The sequence below is a fragment of the Dipodomys merriami genome, unplaced genomic scaffold (assembly GCF_024711535.1).
Source record: "Dipodomys merriami isolate MVZ:Mamm:240054 unplaced genomic scaffold, mDipMer1.0.p SCAF_5, whole genome shotgun sequence".
Taxonomy (NCBI): Eukaryota; Metazoa; Chordata; class Mammalia; order Rodentia; family Heteromyidae; genus Dipodomys; species Dipodomys merriami.
In genome coordinates, this window is record NW_027206068.1 from 52334162 (window position 1) to 52351112 (window position 16951).

Here is a 16951-nt window from a genome sequence, read left to right on the forward strand (position 1 = left end):
ACTTTGTCTTGTATATAAGTTGACTTGGCGAAGGGAAGGGAAATCACAGAAACAGTGGAACAATGGGGTAAACCAATGCAACAGTGATAGTCATTAGACAAGATGTTGGAAATTAACCTTACAAATTGGGGGAGAGGGGAGTTGGGGTGAGGAAAATGAGGGGGTAACACTGTTTGAAAAGAAATGTACTCATTACCTTATTTATGTAACTGTAATCCCTATGTACATCACCTTTACAATAATTTTTAAAAGAACGTTGACATTAAAAAATAAAAGAACAAGTATCACTTTTGAGCAGTCACACCTACTTCTTTCAAGAAGTGATTTTGTTCTATTTTGATTGAACCTGAGAATAGAAATGTACATACTAATTCTTTGTTTCACAAATAATATACTAATACAAAGTTTATTTATGTTCTCGAAACAAAGGGGAATCATTCTGGCCCTTTCAAACCTATACAAACAGACCAGGTTTGTTTGTTTGTTTGTTTGCTGGTCTTGGGGCTTAAACTCTGGGCCTGGGTACTGTCCCTCAGCTCTTCAGCTCAAGGCAAGCGCTCTACCACTTGAGCCACAGTGCCACTTCCAGCTTTTTCTGCTTGTGTGGTACTGAGGAGTAGAACCCAGGGCCTCATGCATGCAAGGCAAGTACTCTACCACTGAGCCACTTTTCCAGCGCCAGGTCCAGGTTTCAGTTGCTTATTTAGACATGTTTCTGATACTGGAATGTTTCAATTCTATTCTCTTCAGGTAATTGCCAGAATCAGTAAGAGGGAAAACAGCTGACAATGTTCAGGTCTTTGGGCAGAACCCAAGCAGACCAGCTGCCACGTGTGGATGAATGTTCTGAAAAGCCAGCCTCCGCTGAGATGAGTGACATTGCATTTTGAAGGTGCTTGGAGGAATAGTCATCTCTCAAAGCCTAAAGGGCAGCACAGAGATTTATCCCTGTGTCTTGTCCACATGAAAACGATGCACAATAACAGCCGCACCTTGCTTACAGCAAGAGCATCTGGTAAAGACTGGGGATGACAAGAGTGGAGGGTCATATAATTCAGTCCACAGTCTGGGTTCTGCTTTCCAGCTGCCTTTCCCTTAAGGTCTTTATCAAATAGATAGGCCACTCCAAGCCTGAATTTCTCATGTAAATCAGAGACCCAAATATCTAAGCCACAGATTAGTGTACAGCATGAAAGGATAAATGAATATACAATACAGAACATACTGCCTGATACAATGAAAAGTATCCAATTCTGTCATATTCAAAAGAGGAAAATTCATACCAGCTATAAACTACCCAGACTGAGCATGAGAGTTGGTTAAAAAAGGCTTCATTTCCAAAGGATGTTTCCACATTCTCGTGCCATTCCAACGTCAGCTGCACAAAGAAGTGCTTACTTTGCTTTTCTAGGACTGGCAAACTAAACACCGTTGTTCACTTTTTAAAAACCATTTAGTGATTTACTCTCCATGTTTCTTTCTTCAAAGTTTCTTTCTAAGAATACTAACATGATTAGTATGTTTAGTATTCTGAGTCTCAGTCTTTCTGCCTGGCCGCACAAATAGGATTACAGGAGTGCACCAATGCACCTAGCTCAAAAAAAGTTTAAATAAAAGAAGAATAAATGCATTATTAACATTTGGTAACGTTGCATTAGTCCCAAGATAGCTACTCATGTATTTAAAGGATTTACAGACATGTGTTTAATCACTTTTACCAATGATTGCCTATTTTGGAAGATTTGAGATAGAGAGTCTCCACAGTATATTCCTGGAGGGCAACGAATTCACATATCACTTCTTCTTCTGCCTTTACAAAAATGTTCATGGAAACTGTGACATGAGAAGCTAGAAGAATGATTTCAAGATTTGCCATGGTCTCCTGGGCTTGCTCCTATAAACCTTTCAGTTACAGGAATTTATGCAGCAGCTGGGATTCACATTGCCATTTTATTATTTAGAATTTCATCATCACTTTAAAGCCATTTTCTACATTTTTGTTTAATAATGTTCCAGATGGAGCTTTAAAAATATCTTCCAAAATGTAATTTCTACAGACTCCTGGTTATTTCCCAAATATTAATATTTCTTTCCTCAAATACCTTATATAAATAAAGGATCTACCTGTTATTTTCTTAGCATAAAATCTCATCACAGTTTGTAATTATCTTTATAGTGTTTCTTTCTCATCTAATTTCTGTGTCTGGCTGGCATAATGAGCACCAAGTGTTAGCTGTAAATATATTTGTGTATACATATATATGTACATATGTGTGCATACATGTATATATACATATATACATATATATATGTAACTTCACTGATCTACATGCAAAGATATTCCGACCCAAATTACATAGCAATTTTTATGCCATTTGTTAAACTGTGAAACTAAGATTTCAGGAACAGAACTCAATTTCTTAAAATCATAGTTAATATAAAGTTATTCTTGATTTATTAGTCTTAATGCCTTACATTTGAACCACAGAACTGCCTTTATCTAGTAATTTGATAAGAAGCTCTACTAACAGCTAATGGAATCACAAGAAACCAAACTTCAACCTACTTGTAAAATGACAAATTGTGCTATTTAATATGCTAGCAGCATTGTGATCTCAGCTCTAGCACTACATCCTTGTTATGGTGTTCTTGTAAGCATTTCAGCCACATGACTAATTAAATAAAAGATGTTACTTCTGCTGAAGGAAGAAATTCAATAATCCTCCTTACCTGTGGCTTTGCCTTTCTGCAATTTCGGTTACAGATTGTGAAAATCAATCCAAAAACACTGAATGGGAAACTACAGAAATAAATAATCCATAAATAGAAAATAATGCTCACTACATAAATTATTATAATTGTGATCATCTAGTATTAATCTTGTACTGTACTTAATTTATAAATTAAGACTTTATCACAGATAGGGACATACAGGGGGAAAACAAACAGATACACAGGGTTCAGTATAACCCCAGTATTGAAATGTATCCCTTTCTCCAGAAATAGGAAGAACCAGTGTAAAATAGACTGAAGAGTGGAAGAAACTAATTCACTGCTGAGGAGTGCATTGTCCTGGCCACTCTCTGCTTTGTGTGACCACCAGAAGAAGACTTGGGCCACAAGCCCGCCTGCCTCCACCTCAGCTTGATCCTCTACAGCTTGAAGACTTCAGGATTCCACACAGTCATATGTTGACTGTTACAAAATTTTCCTAAAATGAAGAAGGTTTTAAAAACAGGATTTACCTATCAAAAAACATTAACTCTCTCAAATAATAATATACTATCAAATAATCAAACTAACATAAATTTCTAAAGCAGTGTTTCAAATTATTTTCTTAAATCGGAAAGATTAGTATGAGAGATTTATGTGGTTTATTTACATGTTTATATGAGTATATATACATACAATATATATATACATATATATACAATCCTTCATGCAATTTATAAATATTTAGGGCACATTTTCAAAGACTGTGGAAGCATACAAAGTATAAAACCATAATTATGTACCCAGCATTATTGAATCATAGGCTGTAAGAGGCAAGGCTTCATGGGAGGATTTAGGTAACTAACTGTGGGGAAAATCACCTGGGTTTAGCTTCACATAAGCTTTTTCAAGCTTAATAGCACCACAGTAAGCACTCACCATTCTCTACATACTGTAGAATTAAAAAGAAAAAGAAAATACTGTATTCCATGAAAAATGTGTATCCAAGCATACTATATGAGAATAATTACAGTTGTCTCCCCCAGAGGTTCTAATATCATCACTGGACAAAGGCAACAGGGATAGGAAAAATGTATTCACATGACATCAGAACTATTAAAGTGGACTGACTTTAGTTGGAATAGTTAATGTTGTCAAAAGTTTAGCTCAAGCTAAGAGAGAAAGGAAGAAACAGAATCAGAGTCAGCTAGCAGACATCTCCTTAAAGAAGTTTTGCTACAACTGAACAAAAGATACCAGGCAGGTAGAGTGGAGTTGAGAAGACTTTGGTGACAAAGACCATTGGAGATCATTTCTGGAAGGTGCCCTGAATGGGTGAGAGGACACAGAAGTAAGCACTAAATGGCCACTGAACTCAAACTATGACTATGGATGGCTCCCTAGAGTGGGAAGAAGGGTGACAGGTAGACGAGATGCCAGGGAGGTGGCTGATGTGCTGGTGGGAAAGCAGGAGCTCTCATTCCTACTGCTTTGGTGCTCATAGGTATTCAGAGCAGCTGAGGGTGAAGCAAAGGGAAAAGGGTTGAAGATCTCGGAAAAGAGAAGAGAAGTGTAAAGGAATCTAGAAGAAGTGAATAAATGCCACCCAACTGCCAACCAGCACAACCGAGGAGACAGAGTTACTAGCTTAAAGGGAGAACAGCTGATATGGTTTCTTCCCCAGCCTTGTTCATCTCTACTACTACAAACAGAAGGTAGGCAAAGGGCTTAACCAAGGTTTTGTCTAGTAAGATTCAAGAGAATTGGTGATACGTGCAAAAGAGGAGTTGTAGCAATAGTTCATGGGGTCCAAATGAGGAAGAGTGCCAGGTGCAGTGGTGCACATTTATGATCCCAACTACTTCTTGGGAGACAGAGATCTGGAGGATCAGAATTTGAGGCTAGCCTATCTTAAGCAAAAGCATGAGACCTCATCCAACAAACCAACTAATTCATAAAAGGACTGGGAGGACCGAGCAAATGTGGAAGCACAGAGTTCAACAGTACTGCCAAAATTTAACAAGAAAAGAACTGCCAGGACCAGGAAAGTTTCATTAAGTGATATACAGTGATTTAAAAAGCTCAGTGTTGGAAGAGTATCTAAGAGATATACAGCATTCATAAAATACTGAGAAAGCAAGCTGGTTGTACAAATTACTATACAAGATTATTCCAGTTTTGTGAGAGAAATACATGACTTCATTAATTCAAAGCCAAAAAAAGGGTTACTGAATGCAGGACAGTTCTCTGCTCAATGCCATAGAAGATACTTTATAAACATTTATTACTTTAATGATTATAGAAAATTATAAATGTCATCTAAATAGCATAGCTGTTAAAATTCCTTCTAAATTATAACATTTACACTTACATTCACGTAAATTACATGTTTCAGGTTACCCTAACATCAAATCAGGTGCTACCCATGCTCCTTAAGGTGGCAGATTTTTATAAGCAAATTGTGGGATTTCAAAAACTAAAATGTTACCAAAAAGTCACAGAAGTCCTATTTTCACCAGGACATACCTAGATGATGTGACAGACACTATCTGCTAAATTAAATGTCCTCTCTGATTCACTGGTGCTTGTGTAGCTTTGTTATTAAATACTTTTAATGTCATCCTAGCAAACAAAAACAACTGAGAGAATGTAGAGTAGAAGATCAATGAAATTTGGATTTTTCCATTACATGAAATAAAATATAGCCAAAAAGGCTATTAATATATGAAAGACTTCAAGTATTAGAATTCATGTATTACTACCTCAGAAAGACTAAAGGAATGTAAAAAGCATGATTAAAAAATTGTAGGCTCATGCCTACAATCCTATGTACTCAGGAGGCTGAAATCTGAGGATCATGGTTTGAAGTCCTTGAGATTCTAATGTCCAATTAATCAGCAGTGAAGTTCTTTATCTACATAGATACATGCATTTATGTGTTATATACATATATATGCAATTTCACACTTTGTCATAACAATGCTTTGATTATAAAAGGGTAGCTTAACTTATTATTGAGTAAATGTGGCAGTGAAAGTTTACCAAAAGTTATATTTGGCAAGTTACGACTTAAAAACAAAGTGACTCAACATTCAGACTCTTAGAGACAGCACAGAAATGTAGGACAGAAAATCTACACAATTCTCTGATAGGAAGAAAGAACTGATTAATAAAATTTTAGATTACAAGGTACCAAAGTACTTAAAAACATTTTTAAAGAATTAGAGGTGTGCCTGGAGAAAATGCAGTGCAAATGGTTTTGAAAGCAATGAGAGGTAGAGCCATCAAGGGAGTATGAAAGTAGAGAAGCAAGTACTCAAAAAGCTGATAAACATTTGAACTGATGAACTTCCAAGTTGAAGCAGATGGATATGACATAACATTTAGCAAAGTCATTTTACTACTATACAAAAATCCTATGTGAAGTCAACCAACAATACTTATAAAGTGTACTCATGAACTCATAATGTAAAAGCATTTGCATGAATCTTCACCTATGCTGAAAAGAAAACTGTACGCCAAAATTACTTGTTACCAAGCACTGATACAACTGTTTTCTTGCTTTTCTTTGTTCTATGTTCCAATTTTTATAGATTATTGTTGGCCATATTTGAAAACAGAAACATAAAATTATTAAAGGAAGGAACATGAGTAAATGAGACAATACTGGCAAATAGATTTAATGTCACAGAGCCCATCTGTTTATTTCCAGGGCCTACTGCAAAACCCACTCACAGTAAATTATCCCACTGTGACACACTCCCTTTAAATCCCACAGTCTGGTTCACTTGTCCCTCTCACCTTCACTCCACTTAATGGTCTGACCCCTCCATTATAAAGATCTGACCTCTCCACTGTGCCTTGAACAAAAGCCCCCATTAACACCCATATACATATGACATTTTAAAGTGGCTATTGTTGAAATGACATTGACCGTATTATTAAACACCTTCCATTTGAAGAGGCATGGGAAACACTTTTAAAACGACAGTACTAGAGGAAATTGTCTAGGAAGTAGCTACCCTGGCTATTCCCCCCAACAAATGACACAAATTATTAACTCACCCTTTCCTCTTGTTTTATTTTCTCCATCAGGAAACATAAAACCCTAACCATTTGTTTCCCCTCAGTAGCTCAAATGCTGGTTTACGCACTAAGCCTAAACAAGATCTCATTAATAGGAAAGGTCTTTGACTGAAAAGAGTTGTAAATCATGTTCTACTCCATGTTTGGGACTGAACTCAAGGCCTCATGCTTGTAAGGCAGATTTACCAAATGAGCTATGTCTTGTGCCTGTCTTTTCCTTGATTGTATTTGAGGTAGTGTCTTGTTCTTCTCTCTTTACTTTTTATTTTAAACATTCAGACTGGTCTGGGCTGGGATTTTCCTACTTGTGCTTCCCTCAAATCTCTGGGGATGACAAGATGCTCTAGTATACCTAGCTAGTACGCTTCCCCACGGCTGGTATAGTAGCCCCGTGGCACGATACCTACCTACTGAGTGAGATGGAGTCTCAAGAAGGTTCATGCCTGGGTTGGCCTTTAAATGAAATCCAACCCCTATCTCCACCTTCCAATTAGCTATACAGACTTAATTCACCTGCTGGGTTCTGTAGTTTTATTTTGTTTGTTTGCCAGTCCTAGGCAAAGTCCCTGAGCTCTTTTTTGTTCAAGGCTAGCACTCTGTACCACTTATGGCTTTTTCTGTGATTAATTTGAGATAAAAAATCTCACAGACTTCTCTGACTAGCCTGGTTTAGAACTGCAAATCCTCAGATCTCAGCCTCCTGAGTGATTTCAGCCTGTGTGAGTCACAGGCACCTGGGCTTGTGTTTTTACATTTTTCTAGATTGCTATTTTCATTCTTCTAAGCTATGTCAAGTCTTATGTAGCACAGTCAGGAGTGGAAGTAATTGATCAGCTATCAGCATGTTGGTTTATTCAACAGAGCTCTATATATTCTATAACTTCCTATCTTACATTAATTATAAACACCCATTAATTAATTCACCACCAGACATCTGTTTGTTACTGACTTAGCAGAAAGCCTGTCTAATCCTGATGTTATAACAAACACTTGCTTGACAAGAGCTCCTACGATGAGTGGGTCTTAAAATGAGACATATGTTACAATCACTGTGATAACAGAATCCTCTGCTCTAACTTGCCCAGAATTCTTTAGTTGGTTGTCTGGTCAGTCAGTAGAGAAGTGGATGAAGAGGTCAAAATATTTGCATTTCTAAGGAGTTTCCAGGTAACGTGGATGCTACTGGTATGAAAACCACAGTTGAAAAACTAGTGCCTCACAATATCGATTTCCGTGGCTAATAATCTCCAGGGAGTCTGCCCTGTCAATCCTATTAAGCTACAGACACTTGAGCTTAGTATTTAGTAGTACCAGCTTGACAGAGCCCCTCCCACATCTTCTCCATCAGCACCCATGTTCTACGCACAGCTCACAGATACTGGGCTCTGTCTGTCTTCCTCATTCAATACATATCCCATTGTCTCATTCACAAATGTATTAATTTTTCAGAAGGCTAAGGATTACCTCTTCCAAAAATTCATCTCTCAGTCATCATCATTAGAACATTTGCATTAGCACTTTGTTAGCACTTACACACCTGTTTTGTATTTTAATTAGTAGCTATTACTTATCTCTCTTCCAATGGATTATAAAGAAACCTGGTTAAGATATAATTGAAGTTAGAAGGAACTGGATCTGAATTTTACTAGACACTTTGCAGTGTAGTAACATGAACTTTTAAGTTAAGATAGCAACTTCATGTCTTTCCAAGGATATTTGTGAGGATTAAATGAGATAATCCACATAAAGTACTAAATAGCATGTTTAGCACATAGGGATCTCAGCAAATAATGGTAGCACTTTCCTGGAAGAATGAAAACATCCTCAGGTTCTTCGACAATCCTCCTACAAGGTCAGGTCTTTGTCTCTATTTTGAGTTTGAGCCCTGTGACTCTCTGACCAATAGAATATTCTGGAAAGTGTGGTTTAGGCTCCAAGAAATGGGCAGATTGTGATTTTGTCTCTTAGGATGCTCATTATTGGAACTAAGCCATTATGTGACCAAAAATCCCAAAAAACCCATGTCCAAGTCTCCACTAAACCTCTAGCAAGTGGAGCCATTTCTAGTGATGGAGCCATTTTGAATGTAGTACATATCCCAATGCAGTCTACACCCCTATACCACAGGAGGCAAAGTGCAGATGATAAGCTCCCTCCACTCAGCCCAGCCTAAACTGAAGATGAGAAAGCAAAGCAAAGGACAGTTGTTGAAAACCACCTAGTTGTGGAGTGGAGCATGGTTTTACCTTTCCATCCTTTCTGCTCCCTAGTAGTACAAGACATAGGTGTGAACCCTAAAGAATGTTCATCACAAGGTTTGGATAGACCTAGAAGAAAACCCCTTAACAGATTCCCCTTTCTTTTAGTAAATATAGAATCTATTTTAATCCAAGGAAACACAACTTTTAGTCTTCAACTTGCCTGACCCCTTACCATTATGCCTGAAACTCAAGAAGTGAGGCTTCAATAAGTACAAATACAGCTATTAAGCAATCAGAAAGCACCTCATGGTACAACATAGCCACACTGCTTTATGTTTTCAAGTAATCCAATGGATGATGCATGAACAAGATTAAGTCTGTTACTCTGGAAAGCAAGGAGTTAGGCTAAGGATGTAGCTAAATGGTAGGGTGCTTCCTACATTAAACTCTAAGATCTGGCAATTCCCAGTATGAAAAATGAAAAAAAAAAGAAAAGAAATGAGGAGGACATGAGGTGAGGATCTACATGGAGGGAGAGAGCAAAGACAGGGCAGTGAGGCTGTACAAAAAGAAGTCCCTTTCAAAAAGTTGCACAAAAACTGTGGATACATAAAAGACAGGAAACAAACCAAAGGAACATGGTTACTTTGCTGTTATTAAATAGATTTAAAAACCTGTCTATTTTGCTAATTTTCAGTATTTTTATTTTGACTCTAGGGTATGAACCTTAGTGTGGTACTTCCATGTTTGTACCAATCACAACACACTGGTAATAATTGTGAAGGTCCTATACTGGACACAAGCACCAGGACTGTCTAGTTAACATTCCTAGGCCCAGTGTGACACCTGGCATGACAACAGGCCTTAAATAAATGTTCATCAGATGAATGTTGAGTGACTGTTAGCTGGCATCAACTAGGAAATAATGTACATTTGCACTGCAGGAAGTTTTTGTATTTGCATGCTCCTAGTTATATACCTAAATCTTGTGACACATCTGCATACACACACACATAAACACACACACACACACACACACACACACACACACACACACACACACCATTTCACATGCATGAGGGCCATTGCCCAGAATTCAGACTTCATAGAACCATACTTGAACAAGCACCAGTTGTTATAGCTTCTTCAGATCTGTTTTCTCCCTTTTTCTGTTTTCAAAAGATGCTAACCATCTCCCTTTTAAGCACTGTTGGTATCATATTCCTTTCCTACCCCAGAGTCTACAGTGAATCTCAATGGTCAACAATTTGAAATTAAAAACTTAACATCATTAATAGCTTAATATATTTACAACACAAAAGGAAGTTGTCTGAAGCTCTTCTTCAGAAAACTTTGCCCTACCTTCTTTCCTGCCAAACTCATCTCATAAATTTTGTCATATTGTCATCTCATAAATAGACACAAGGAACACATGGAACCTCTGGTACAGCACCAGAGGAGGTGGCTCATCATTACCCCATGAATTCTCACTCTTTGTCAAGACACTCCAGCAGAAACCAGGCCCACTTTGGAGATGTCTGTGAATGATTTACTCCCAATTTCTCCACAGAGAGTCATCATGAGAAAATCATCACCATTTCCATGTGCACATAACTCTAGGCTATTTAAAGCCTTATTTAAACTAATCTAAAAGCGTTTGGTTTGTGTTGATTCTAGGTTTTATGCAAAGAAACCTGAACTCTAACAAAAGTCCATGATACTGGAAGACTCACCTAATTTTCAGTATTTTTGCTTTGAAAGGAAAGGAAACCACCACATAGATCAGACAGAAAAAGTTTACTGGGGGGAGACCAAACTGCAGACCCACAAGAGATGGAGGCATGTGGAGACAGAGGGGAAGGAAGAAGCGAACAAGAGAGAAAGAGAAGAGAAGGTGGCTCATGTTGAGCCACATTATATAGGGAAAGGCAGGAAATGGGACCAGAGCAGATGTGGAAGTGAGATGTGGAAGGGATGTGAAGCTGGGGAACCTCTCACTGTCTGAAGGAGACATGACCAGGGCGGTTCAGGAAATAACCTCAGCAGATGAGGAAGTGACCTCAGAGCCTGGGGTCTTTGCTGACTCATAGTCAGGTGATTACTGGTTTCAGGCAGGTGAACAGGAAGAGGGGCGGGGCTGTTCTCCAGGAAGACCTAACAGATGCATGTGCATTTTAAGGTACTGGTTATTGAGAATTTTGAATTTTTCATTGTCAGTGCCTCTATCCTTACCCTGGATTACATGATGTTTCTTCAGTACCATTTCTATTAGCTGGAAAAAAAAAACATGGCCTAACCTACAGGAAGTTCCTACAACACCTTTTCATAGGGGGGTCATGGGAGGGAGGATATTCCTTCTCTATATCTTAATTAGTATCTGCTGATTTTTTGCATACACAGAACAAAACAAATTGCCCAGTAGCTCAAACCAGTAATCCTAGCTACTCTAAAGGCCAAGTATGAGGATCACGGTTCTACAGTTTGAAACCAGTGCACATAAGAAAATTCCATGTGACTCCAATTAACCAGCAAAAAGCCAGACTGGAGGCATGCCTCAAATAACAGAGTGCTATAGAGTGCTTACTGTGAGCAAAAGTGCTGAGTTGAGAGTATAAGGCCCTGATTCATCACTGAATCTGTCCCTTGTACTTGGAATCTTTAAGCATCTGAACAACTTTTTTCCTTTGCCAGACAGATGATGATTGATGATTCAGTGATGACTGAAATGTGAGAAGACCGTCAGGATAAAAACAGTCACTTAACATTCTTGCCCTTACCCATCTCAGATATCTCCTTCATTTCCTTAAAGTACTCTTGGGCCGTACAACTTTCATACAAGTACCAGGGCTGTTCTCTCATCAGAACATCAGAAGATGATAAGATCTCATCCTAATTACAGAAAAGTATAAACTTTGGCATGATAATTAACGGGAGGAAGAAAACACTAATAATCAATGATCTCTTCTACATTATCATAATTGCTATTCAGAAGATCACAGAAGTCTAGAAAGCTTTACTTCTGTTTATAATTACCTGTGATTGGAAGGGAGCAGCAAATGATTATACATAGAAGAGAATGAATGTGATGCTGTCTAAGGGTCCATTAAAGAATTAAAAAGCAGGGAAGTGGTCTGGAAAGGTGGCTCATTGGTAGAATGCTTGCCTCTGGGTTCAATTCCTCAGCACCATATAAGCAGAAAAAGCCAGAAGTGGCACTGTGGCTCTAGTGGCAGAGCACTAGCTTTGAGCTGAAGAGCTAAGTGACAGTGCCCAGGCCCAGAGTTCAGACCCCACCATCAACCAAAAAAAAAAAAAAAAAGCAGGGAGTGTATAAAGCAGACAGAGCAATTTCATTTAAAACTTTAAGAAAGCCATCACAGGAAGAGATTCTCTGAAGAGAGGAGATCCAAAGAGGACCTCAATGGAGTCCTCTCCAATGGTACTTTTTACAGTAAGTAGTAAGTGGCTCCTCCCATACCTCCTCCTCAAGCTTTGCAGTGATTGCTTGGTGGTTTTTGTACGCATTGCCTAGGGTTTTTTTTCATTGGTTGAGAAGATACCAAGAGCATTATCAGAAGTATTTAAGCAGGAGTCCTCAGCACTATTGGAACAAAAAGCACCACTTTCATTCTCTCCCTCTCATCTTTTGTGGTTTGTATACATTGTGGCACTCCCTTCACTTGGGAGCTTCTGCCTATTGATTAACTCCTCTCTGAGCTCAACTGAGCTCATGATATCCATGCACAAATCCAGGGGAATATCATTTCTATACCATCTTTGGTCCAATCTAAAATAGCACTCTCCTCAATCTCTCTCATGATATTCTTTCCTTTTCTTCCATAACTATAATTTATCATTGGTGATGGACTGAATCCAAACTTTCAGTTTCTATGTTTCTAATCTCAGTATGCAAATAAATCAAAACCTCATGTAGGAATTAGAAAAAAAAATAAAACCTGATTGTCAGGCAATCACAGGCAATTGAATTTCAGCCAATCACAGGCTTGCAACTGAGCAAACCATAGCCAAATAAGGCAGATACCTAGATGCAAACAATCAAGCTATTTCTGCAATTTACTTCCTTGTTCTGACTATAAATATTCTCTACCCACAATGTCCAGCAGAGCTCTCTGAACCACTTTTGGTTCTGAGCACTGTTCAGTTCATGCATAACTGTTTGCACAAACAACCACTCTTAAATATAACAACTAAAGTTTTTTTTTAATTTTTAATCAGTTTAGTTTTCATCTCTCCCACTGAAGCCTAAGATCCTTGAGAAAGAAATCATTCCACTGTTGACCACTATATGTTTGGGTATTCAGGACATACCAAGAGCTTCACAAAGACAAATGCAGATCAACTGATATGTGGATCCCCCTTCTTTGTCTACACTGTTCAAATATCACTTGAAATATGAGTTTTATATTATCTTTATTTCATTTATTCAAAGGCAGAAACAGAAATAACTCTTTAATTTTTTCCCAGATGGCATAACTAGAGAAGAAAAGTCGAATTTTCAGAATATTGCCATTTTCTCTTGTAATAAGATACAGAATTAATCATAAATGTGTGAAGACAACTTCCTACCAAAACCAAAGATTTATACGTTGAGTCTCTGAGTGTTAAGACCAGATGGCTAAAATGTTACAAGAATATCTCAAAGGAGAGCACCCTGTATTTTTGAGTCATATGAAATAATTCTAAAAATTAGCTGTTCATTGGGAAGTCCACATAATTGTACTCTAGAGGGTGCAAAAATATATTCGTGGCTTTATACTATTTGTAAAACTGACTGCATCCTGTATCTAGCACAGATCAAGTGGTCTATCACTGCATTACCAATCCTTATTAGTAGTTCCTTACAGATACCTCGATGAAATTAATAAACCCTTTGCTTTTATGCCATTATCACCTTCTCCTCATTTTATAATATGTAAAAGCAGCTTTTTTTGTAAAGGAAGGCGCTGGTAGTCCTCCATTCTTTAAAATCAATAGTAACCAGAGAAAATAATTTATTGCTGAGAAATTCTCACTATTAACAGTGTGTGTGTGTTGCTGACTGGACTGAACACAGCGATAATTAAAATTCATTAGCTCTTTGTACTTTATGAAAACTGATGGGCTTGCAGAAAAATAAAAACGAAGACTGGGGAACACTCCCCCTTTTGCGAGACATGAGCCTTATCTCAGTAGACACAAGGAAACACATTAATTTATGTTTTCATGAATTTCACCTCTGCTCAGCAAATTAATTCACTCATTAATTAAAATGAATACCATAGAAAAAGATATGTTTTGGTCAATCACTTGCCTGCATTCACAGAGAATTGTGAGGACAAAAGACTTCATGTTTTACTTGTGTGAAACCAATGAAAGCCAGGTTGGTACTCTTTTTTATCAGCATTAAGCAGACAAGTCATAAAGGGAACATTCACAATACTCTCATACAAAAACACAGTAACAAAAAATGCTGTTTATAAATATTCTACCCAAATACTCTATTTAAAGAGACTGCTTTTGAACTGGAGGTTGGTTCAGTAATAACTGTTTATCTAGAGAGTCTGAGGTTCAATCCTCAGCACTGAAAATGCATACATACATACATCTGTACATACATGCATACAGACAGACATATACATTTGTCTTTGTTCCATTTTGCATTACAACTATAAGCATTTTTCAAACCACAAGTTTGAAATATAAGACATTTGACTTAGATATAAGAACCTGGAACAGCCAGGCCTGTAATCCTAGCTACTCCGGAGACTGAAATCTAAGGATCAAGGTTCAAAGCCAGTCCAGGCAGAAAAGTCTGTGAGTCTCTTATCTCCAATTAACTACCAGAAGTGGCATTGTGGCTCAATGGTAGAGTGCTTGCTTTAACCTGAAGAGCTCAGGGTCAGAGCCTAGGCTCAGAGTTCAAGCCCCAAAACCGGAAAAGATAAAAAGACCCGGAAAACAGTATTTATGGTAGGTGACATGTTTTGAAAGGGTCATGAAAGTCATTAAAATGGACATTTTTAATTTAATTTTACCTTTGAAAATTAAGCAAAGCACTTTATGCAAGTATATTTGAATTATTAAGAGTTCTTACAGTCACTTTAGCAAGTATAGATTTTGGGGGGTTTTATTGTTTTGGGTCTTTTTTTGAAATGGCCTGTCTTTTATCAGTATCACTTTAAAGCAGAGTCTACTGAACTCTCCCCATAGGGAGAACTTCCTTGCTAGTTACTGTTGGGCGCTGACTCTGGCACATGAAGAGGAGAACTCCTGGGCCACAAAACACAAAACACGCAGCTCCCACAGTGCTTAAGCTGACAGAATCTGCCTTTATTTAAAGCAAAATCAGTAAAATGTTTCACTTTTTTTTTTTTTGCTTTTTAATGTTAATCCCAAGGAACACATTAGATTTGTTTTTAAAGGAAAATCACCTGAGGAAAACTATGAACATACTAACAAGTCTGTAAAACTAAAACTTAGGTACAAATGACATGACTCAAAACAACTATCTTTAAAGTATGTGAAGTGAAGGTATGTAATTTTCTAAACAGACACAAATTTTGGCAAATCTCCATTTATATGCACTGCAGACTTTTTTTTTTTTTTAACATGTACATAGTATAGCTCAAGCCAGGCTGGAACTCAAGATCCTACCTCAGGCTCTGAGTGTTGAGATTACAGGTGTGTGCTACCCTACCTACTCAGCAAATGTTTACTGAAGGAAGAAGAGACATAAAGATACCACAGGGTATTTTATAAGACATTAAACCAAAGTAAGACCTCTCCTTCTGGACTTTTGAAGATGGTTTAGGTACTCTAATTTTCCTTCCTTGTACACTACTACATTCTGCCTAGCTCAGTCCATTTTCTAGTCTCCTGGACAACTGTGTAGCACAATTTCTCACCAATGAGCCTGCGTATGCTATGCAAAGGAAAGAACATGCTTAACACATGTTGTGTTTTCACATCCTCTCTTTTTCCCAAGACATACACTGCCTTTGGAACTGGCTTCCCTCCAGCTCCAACCATGCCGATGAGGCCAATTCTCTAGGAGAGGGGATAATACAAAAATAACCTGAGCTATTGAAAGACCACTTGGCTTAGAGCTGCCTCTCCAGCTGGGATCACTCACTTCTAGAATGTTATGTGAAAGTTAGAAATAAACTTCTACTGTACTTTAGCTCTCTTTGCTACAGTTGTTTGTATAGGCAGTATATAAGTCAGTTCTTTATGGGATAGTTCCCCCCAGAGCTGTGAATACACTCTTTCTTAAGGAAATGGCTAATTAAAAAAAAAATTTGTAATATCCTAAGTAACTGAAAGTCTGGATTATATGATCTAACTATGAAGTTTATGAAGATTAAAATTCCTGTCTTTAATGCAATCAATTCTCATTTATCTAATCTAAAAGACAAAGAGAGAAAATCTGAAGACAACTGACAAAGGAAGTTATTGTTTCCGTGATACATATATTAACATAAAGATTTTTATGTAAACCCAGGCTAATGAGAGAAGGCTGGCCCCTGGAAATGATAGTCTAAAATAATCATCTTAATTTTAAAAATTTTTATATCTTATTTTTCCTTTTATATCTTATTTTTCTTTTGCTTTCACTAAGATAAAGATAGGAAAGCTAGTAGTAGAATATGAAAGTCAAGAAATCCACAAAATGAACAGCAAACCTGATTTCCAGATAAAGTTATACACTTTATTATTGTCCCAGAGCTTTTTGCTCAAGGCTAGCCCTCTATCAGTAAGTCACATTTGCACTTCCAGCATTTTGGTAGTAAATTAGAGATAAGAATCTCACACAGAGTTTCCTGCCAAGACTGGCTTAGAAATACAATCCTCAGATCTCAGCCTCTAAGCAGCTAGGATTGAAGGCATGAGCCACTAGGGCTGGGCTATACTTCACTTTTGAACATTCAATTACATTTAACTCAAAAGGTTCT

The 16951-nt window shown here is 37.6% G+C and overlaps 1 protein-coding gene across 2 annotated transcripts in view; it reads right to left on the reverse strand.

Annotated features, from left to right (window-relative positions):
• The window catches only part of Cttnbp2 (cortactin binding protein 2), a 121713-nt gene that overhangs the window by 90569 nt on the left and 14193 nt on the right, over positions 1-16951 (reverse strand). The gene's annotated exons all lie outside the window — the stretch shown is intronic.